Here is an 8,224-nt window from a genome sequence, read left to right on the forward strand (position 1 = left end):
AAGGCTACAGGCTACATTCTTTTTATTATGTATTTAACTTAAGAAAGATCTTCCGTGTATGAATGCTTTACCTCTATGCATGTCTGTGCTCCGTGTGAATGCCTGGGGCAAAGAAAGCATCAGATCCCCTGAAACTGGAGTTAGAGATGGTAGTGAGCTGGCCAGATGGGTGTTAGGAATCGAACCCAAAAGAGCAGCCAGTGCTCTTAACCACTGAGCCATCTCTCCAGCCCTCATTCTTTCTCTTGATTGTACCATCTAATGTCACAGCTCAATGAAGCAGAGGGACTTAGTGTTAACCCCTACTTTACCAGAGAGGACTAAGCATATCAAGGTGACAGGGCCTTCCTTGAGCCCAGGTAAATGTACCAGCAGCCACTCCTTAACCACAGTGTCCCCAAGTGCTCATGAGGCAGGCAGTGGCCAATATCTGAATGGGGAAAAGAAAGCTCAGACAGGAGACACAACTTTAGGTCATAGAGCTAATTAGCACCGGAGCCTGGCCTGGACTTGACCCAGTTCTGTCTCCCCACAGTGTCTCATGTAATGCCATGACAACCGAGCAGGAGTGGTGACCCTGCGTGTGACACATGAGGACACTGACCTGAGAGGTTGACCTGCTCAGAGCCACAGGACAAGTATGCAGGAAGCTTTGTGCTGAAGGTAGACGCTGGAGTTGGGACGGAGCCCATTTTCGGTGCTCTGCCTCTGTTCTCTGCCTTGTCTTGTCTTTTGATCATCCTCCCAGGCTCCAAGGTAGTGCCGCGTGCTTCCGGGCCCCAGAACAGCTGTCAAAGGCCCTGAGCGGTGCTGGCCTCATCGTCCATCCCCCTGGCATATTCGCTTTTGTGTTCCTGTGATAAAACAGTCTGAGAAAAGCAACCCGAGTCTCATTATGGCTCAGTTCAAGATAAGTTGATCCTGGGAAGTGGGGAGCCATGGCGGCAAAAATCCAGCGCAACTGGTCACGTTGTGTGCACAGTTAGGAAGAAGAAAGGAGTGGATGCTTTTGTTCAGTCACCTTCCTCTTTGTATGAAGTTCAAGACTTTGTTCAGGAAATGTCCACCTAACCAGGGCAATCCTTACAGTCATGCACAGACTTCATTACCAGGCATCTTGTCTCCTGTCAGGTTGAGAATGTTACATCACTGCTGGCCCCTGGAGGCAGTTTGTACATGAGGCCCCAGGAAGTGAGGGGAGGGTCCAGAATGGAGTGCAGACACAGATCACTTATTCTTTTTTAAGATTTATTTATTATATATGAGTACACTGTAGCTGTCAGACACACCAGAAGAGGGCATCAGATCTCATGACAGATGGTTGTGAGCCACCATGTGGTTGCAGGGAACTGAACTCAGGACCTCTGGAAGAGCAGTCAGTGCTCTTAACCGCTGAGCCATCTCTCCAGCCCTGCAGATCGCTTCTGATCAGCCTCGGTGAGCTTGACCTTCCCAGAACTCTTCATTCATCTCTGGTGCACTGAACTTTGAAGACGGCTTCAAGGATAAAAAGTAGGGCAGTGTGTTCAGCATCTGTCACACCATTGCACATGTCACCACAGGTCCAGAAGTCCCCACCTTCGCCTCCAAGGTGGTCTCCTGAACTGTCTAACACTGCCAGACTGTGTTGATTATTCTGTGGTATCTGGGGCAGAGGGGAAGGTCCCAAAGCACTGGGCATCTAGGAGAAGAGTGTCAAACCATCACTAACTTAACTTGTTCCTTGTTTGGTGACTCAGTGGAGATGGATTGGACCCCCACTCTGACAGTGTCTGAGCTCTGTAAAGAAGGCGTGGTCCAGGCTCCCTGTTCAGTGTATGACGTCACTCTGTGTGGTCACTAAGCAAATGGGGGTCATTTATATTGCACCACTTAACTTTTGCACATGAAATCTGACACATTAATGTCATCCCAAGGTTAGAGGTGAAGGTGAACAGTCAAGAGACCCTCCTGCTTTTAACTCCTCAGGATTATGGCTGCTGCTCCCATGCCAAGATGAGTGGGGGGCTGTCCCAGGTCAGGCTAGGATAAAAGTAGTTCCTGGGCTATTTGGGCCTTGGTTTGGTGTGATTTTCTTGGAGTTTTCTATGCTAAGTCATCCTACCGAGAGCTGATTCCTACAACAACCAGTTTCTGGGCTGAGCTGTAGCTTGCAGTGCTTGCCTAGCCTTCACGAAGCCCTGGGTTTTATCCGTCGATAGCACCATATAGAACCGATTGGCATGCCACCGGCTCACAACGCCAGAACTCAGAAGGCACAGGCAAGACAATCAAAAGTTCAAGGCCATCCTTTGGCTATGTAAAAAACTCAAAGCCAGCCTGGGCTTCGCAAGATCCTGTCTCAACAACAGCAGCAGCATGCTCTGGGGAACAGAGCTATAAAGCTGGCCCAGGTCTAGCTCAGTCTGCTGGAGACGCTGGGGGGTCACTGGCAAGGTCACAGTATGACACAAACTATGACAGACAGAGGCACATAGTGGGCATCAAGGGAACTTATAATCCACTTATTATATTAAGTCTACTACAGAGAAATTCCAATTCCAGCCAGCCTGCTCTACACAGAGTGGCAGGTCAGCCAAAGCCCTATGGTGAGACCCCGTCTCGAATATATCTGTGTGTGGATGAACAAATAATTATTATTACTATATAATACGCTATAGTAGTAGTAATTATTCATTCGTATAAACAGATGTGTAGTGTCTCCTGAGCCAATACACTTCACTAAATGTTGAGGATACCATAGGCAAGAGATGGATGAAAGAGGCAAATACAGGTCTTGCCTCTGTCACCTGTCTTCTTGCCATCAGGAGAAACATTTGCCTCTGTGTCACCTGCTGCCTTCAGGAACTGCCATCATATACAAAGGTTAAGTCCATTTTCTGAATCCGGGGAGTTCTGATCCTGAAGCCCCTTCCCCACAAGCCCACCTTCCTCCAGTGCAGAAAGGTTCAGAATAAACCAAAAAAAAAAAAAAAAAAAAAAAAGCCTCCATTTCACACCACAGGGAGTCGACCTTAGGGGCTCATTATCCCAAGCAGGAGTGTAGTTTGGGGCTATAAATAGGTCTTTAACAACAGGTTTAGCTCACTTAACCCTAGTGGCCTGGAGTGAAATAGTGAGTGACTAGCTACCATGGGCCTGCCTGGCCTCAGCTCTGTGCAATGGAAGAGGCACCGAAGAGAGAGTAAGGACATATCCAGGACTCCATGGGGTGAACTCCCATGTGCACAACTCTGGCCACCTTGCAAGCCCTGGGCCAGTTTCCTTAGGTGTCACAGCCATGTTAGGAGTATCTAGTGGCCCACCTGTGATTGCAGCACACAGTGCATCTGAAGCCCCTGGCACCAGGTAAGTAAACCCCTGTTGTAACAGCACAGGCATCTCCTGCAGGAGATCCGGCCTGGAGTCACTTGCACTAGACCAGATGTTGGGTGCCTTTTCCTGAGAGACACGAACCAATTTCTATCTGTTTGCCCCAGATGTAGACAGCAGACCAAAGAAAGGACCAGCTCTACTCAAGTCTATGTTGGCGAACCAAGTTCGCCGAGTTTATTGGGGTTGCTATGGGTAACTCCAAGGCAGTTGTATCCCAAAAGCCCATAACCAGGATGGATGATTCACAAAAGCTGTTCCCTCAGAGCTCCCGCTGAAGAGACTCCTCCTCCTGAAGAGACTCCTCCCTCGAAGAGACTCCCCCCTCCCCCAGCAGTTACTCAAGATTTGTATAACCTTAATCAGGTGTCTCAAGAGTCCTTTGACTTTGAGCTTCCTGGATCTTATGAGTTTTGTTTCCTGAGCCTTGTAAGTTCCATTTGCTAGTTTCTCAATGGCTTGCACCCAAAATAAGAGATGTCTTCAACAATAGGGTCTCACATCTCGTCCTGGCGCACACTAATAGCCATGGTCTGCCTGTTCTTTGGGGTTTCCATTGCTGTGATGGAAGGAACACTGCATCCAAAAAAGCAATTTGGAGGAGAAGGTTTGTTTGGCTTATGCTTCCCCATCGCTGTTCATCATCAAAGAAAGTCAGGGCAGAGAGTGGCAAGATGGCTCAGCAGGAAGGACACATGGTCGCTGGCGACTGTCTATAAGAGGATCTGATGCTCTCTTCTGGGATGTGGGTGTACATGTGGTAGGGTATAAATAAATAAATAAATGTCAGAGCAGAACTCAAACAGGTCAGAAACTTATAAGCAGGAGCTGATTCGGAGACCACAGAGAGGTTGCTACTTACTGGCTTGCTTTAGCTTGCTCAGTTGACTTTCTGATAGAACCCAGGACCACCAGCCCAGGGATGGCACCACCCACAGTGGGTTGGGCTCTTCCCCCAACCAATCACTGATAAAGAAAAATGCCCTACAGGCTTTCAGAGAGTCCAATGTCATGGAGACATTTTCTTAACTGAGGTTCCCTCTACTCAGACTTTAGCTTGTATTGACAAAAAAACTATCCAGTGCATGACAACAGATTTTATGGTTTTGGCGGCCTCAGAGGACTCTGTGTCCAGAAATATATAGTGGTGGCCCACCCCTGGCATTGGGGTTTCCACTCAACAGTATACGGCTGCTAAGGGTGTCTTTCCCAAGCCGTAAGTGTACCTGCAGTCACTCTTCCTTTCTGTTGACTTTGTTCTTCCAGGCATTCTCCCAGATCTGTAGGATAGATAGTCAGGTGAGCACTGTGTACTGAACTCTTTTTACAGAGGGTGGGCGGGGGCTCTGAAGGCTCTCTCTACTCTCTGTGCAAGGAAAATGATAATTCGTCTTTGGCAGCCAATGGGATACTAAAACAGAAACACTAGCAAGGACCAATGTAGCAAGAAAAACCTATCATTTTTATCAATTATTTCTCTTTTAAAAAAATACCTGTGTATGGGCTGGAGAGATGGCTCAGTGGTTAAGAGCACTTACTGCTCTTCCAGAGGTCCTGGGTTAAATTTGCAGCAGCCACACAGCAGCTCACAACTGTCTGTAACTCCAAGATCTGACACCCTCACACAGACAAACATGCAGGCAAAACACCAATGCACAGAAAGTAAAAATTATTAAGAATATGTTTATGCATATAGGTGCATATATGCCTGTGCTGTGTTCCAAGCAGCCAGAAGAGGGCGCCAGATCTCCTGGAACTGCATAAGTCGGTGAGCTGCATTGTGGTTGGTGGGAATTGAACCTGGATCCTCTGGAAGAGCAGTCTGTGTTCTACTGCAGAGCCATCCCTCCAGCCCTTGAATCAATTATTTTACCAGAAAAGCAGTGCTGGTAGCAGCAGGGAGTGTGTGCCACCACCTGTCTACTCTCGAGAGTCTGATGTCACTCTCCACAAACCAGCCCCATTTTCATCCTGATAACATGGTTGTGGGGCCACAGATCGTCCCCCCATACCCACTGGGTTTGCTGGGGATTGTCTGGCATTGCTCAGTCTGGAACAGGACTTGGGCTTGGCAGTGTGTATTTTTAATCCTAGCACTGGGCAGGGAGGCAGGTGGTCTCTGTGAGTCCCAGGCCATCGAGGGCTATATAGTGAGACCCTGTCTTTAAAATCAGCCACAGCTGCCTGCAGACAGGGCCAAGACTGGACAGACAATTCCTGATACACTTTCTCCCATGGGACAAATGTACACAGGACACCTAAGAGAAGTAAGCGACCATTTCTAGAAGCCTAATGATTTCTTCCTGTGGTGTGCTAGCATCCACTCCTTTAGTAAACTGCTGCTCAGGCATTAAAGTTTAAAAAAAACAAAACAAAACAAAAAAAAAACCCAAACCCACAAACACAGCACTTCACACTTCACATCCTTTTCTTTTTTTTGGGGGGGGGGTGGGGGCGGGGGGGGGGAGGAACTCTAGCCTCATTCCCACACTGTCTATGTGCTTTTGACTTGCCACACAGACCCTCATCTGCTTCGCCACTCTCTCACCATCTCAACTGCTTTAGCACTTTATGACTTACAGGCTGCTCTGAATCATTCAGCCCCGCTAGAGCCCCACCCACCTTGTAAAGGTCATGCCCACCCTGGGCTCAGCAAAGCCACTAAAGTGCTACATCGAGATCCCCGTTGAATGGACTTAAGTCGCCTGTGAACACAGCTTTATCAGGTTGAGCAAACTACGCATCAAATACCACCTGCTGCGTGTCTCGTATTCTTAGTAGTATCTGTCCTTCCTGTTATCTATCCATCTGTGACATTCATGGGACTTGAAGTGGTTGTGACCAAGCATCCACATGGTTCACATGAGCCAGTCCATCTTGGACTTGTTTTTCTTGAGTCTCCTCAGGTTATGCAGTCTCTGTCTCAAAGCCCACTCACCCCAAATCCTACAGTCTCAGGAGTCAGACGGTGAAAGGCCCTGTCATTTCTAGTTTTAAAAGCTTCCCCAGTTCACAGAGTTCAGAGGGAGAAAACTTCCTGATTCTCAGTTTTCTACACTGAGCATTAGTCAGGTCATTTAAATGCTGAGTCACAGGTTGCTCTGCACGAGGCTAATGGTGGCCTCAGGACACTATCGATTATTCCCATCACTCTTCCTCTCTGTTCTCTGAATTTTTCTGTTTTATTTTGTTGTTTGTTTTTTAAAGTTTTGAATCCCAAGAAGGGCTAATTTGTGCCCTCCCTTAAATCCCGCACTAAGGGAAACGAAGGCCAACACCCGCACCTCATCTCCTGACAAATCAGAGGGTAATGTCGTTAGCTTATCGTGGTCCTTACCACTGTCCTATTGCTGTTTAGAGACACCAGGACCAAGGTGACTATTATAGGAAAAAGCATTGTATTGGGGCTTGCTTACAGTTTCAGAGATTTAGTCCATTATCAACGTTATGGGGAGCATAGCTCTGTGACGTATCTGAGAGCTGTGTCCTTATCCACACACAGAGAGGCAGAGACAGATACTGGTCCTGGATTGGACTTTTGAAAACTCAAAGCCCATTCCCAGTGACATGCTTTCTCCAACAAAGCCACATTTTCTAATCCCTCTAATTCTCAAACAGTTCCCTGCTCTAGTGACTTAAGCATTCTAATATATGAAGCCATGGGGACCATTCACATTCAAACCAGCCCTACTCTCTTCAGTGACCCTGGAGAAGTCTCTCTCTCTTTTAAGATTTATTTATTATATATAACTACACTGTAGCTGGCTTCAGATATACCAGAAGAGGGTGTCAGATCCCATTACAGATGGCTATGAGCCACCATGTGGTTGCTGGGATTTGAACTCAGGACCTCTGGAAAAGCACTCAGTGCTCTTAACCACTAAGCCATTTCTCCAGCCCCAAGAAGTCTCTTTTTATCCTCAGTAATTTTTTTTCCTTTGTGCACAGAAGAGAACTTTTTGCTATGAATTGGGCATAAAGTCTTTCCCCAAACGGTTCATACTGAAGGGTTGGTCCCAGCCGGTGGTACACTAAGAAGTGACTGGGTTGTGAGATTGTGAGACACTACATTCACCAACGCATTTATAGTGGAGTGGCTACTGGGTGGTACCTTCTTCAAAGAAGCTCACTGGAGGCACGCCTTTGAAAGTACAGTATTGCTTTGTCCTTGTCCCACCCACTTCTCCCTACCCACCGTGATTTGATTGGTCTTTTACATTGTCCCAGGCCCAGCAGAGACATCTGACTGTGGACAGAAACTCTGACATGATCCAATACAATCATCCTCTCCTTCTGTCGTTACTGAGAGGTTCAGATTGGGATGGGGGTGCTGGCTAGTTTTATGTCAACTTGATAAAAACTATAGTCAGAGAAGAAGGAGCCTCAACTGAGAAAATGCCTCCATATGACTGGGCTGTTGGTAAGCCAGTAGAACAATTTAGTGACTGATGTAGGAGGGGCTAGCCCCACTGTGGGCGGTGCCACCCTGAGCTGGTGATCCTGGGTTCTGTAAAAAAGCAGGCTGAGCAAGCCAGGAGGAGCAAGCCAGTAAGCAGCACCCCTCCAAGGCCTCTGCATCAGCTCCTGCACCCAGGTTCCTGCCCTGCTTGAGTCCTGCCCTTGCTTCCTTTGAGGATGAACCTGATATGGAAGAGAAACAAAATAAGCTGTCTCCTTCTCAAGTTGCTTTTGATAATATTATTTAATCATAGCAAAAAGATGTCCCAAAACAGAGCTCAAAGGGTATACTGAAACTGATTTTTCTTTGTAAAATAGATTTACTAGAAAAGATATTAATCAATAGACAGCAATGGCAGGGCACTGTGGGGACAGCAATTCCAAACCTTTTGGT

This window comes from Micromys minutus, assembly GCF_963924665.1.
Source record: "Micromys minutus genome assembly, chromosome: 11".
NCBI classification, from domain to species: Eukaryota; Metazoa; Chordata; class Mammalia; order Rodentia; family Muridae; genus Micromys; species Micromys minutus.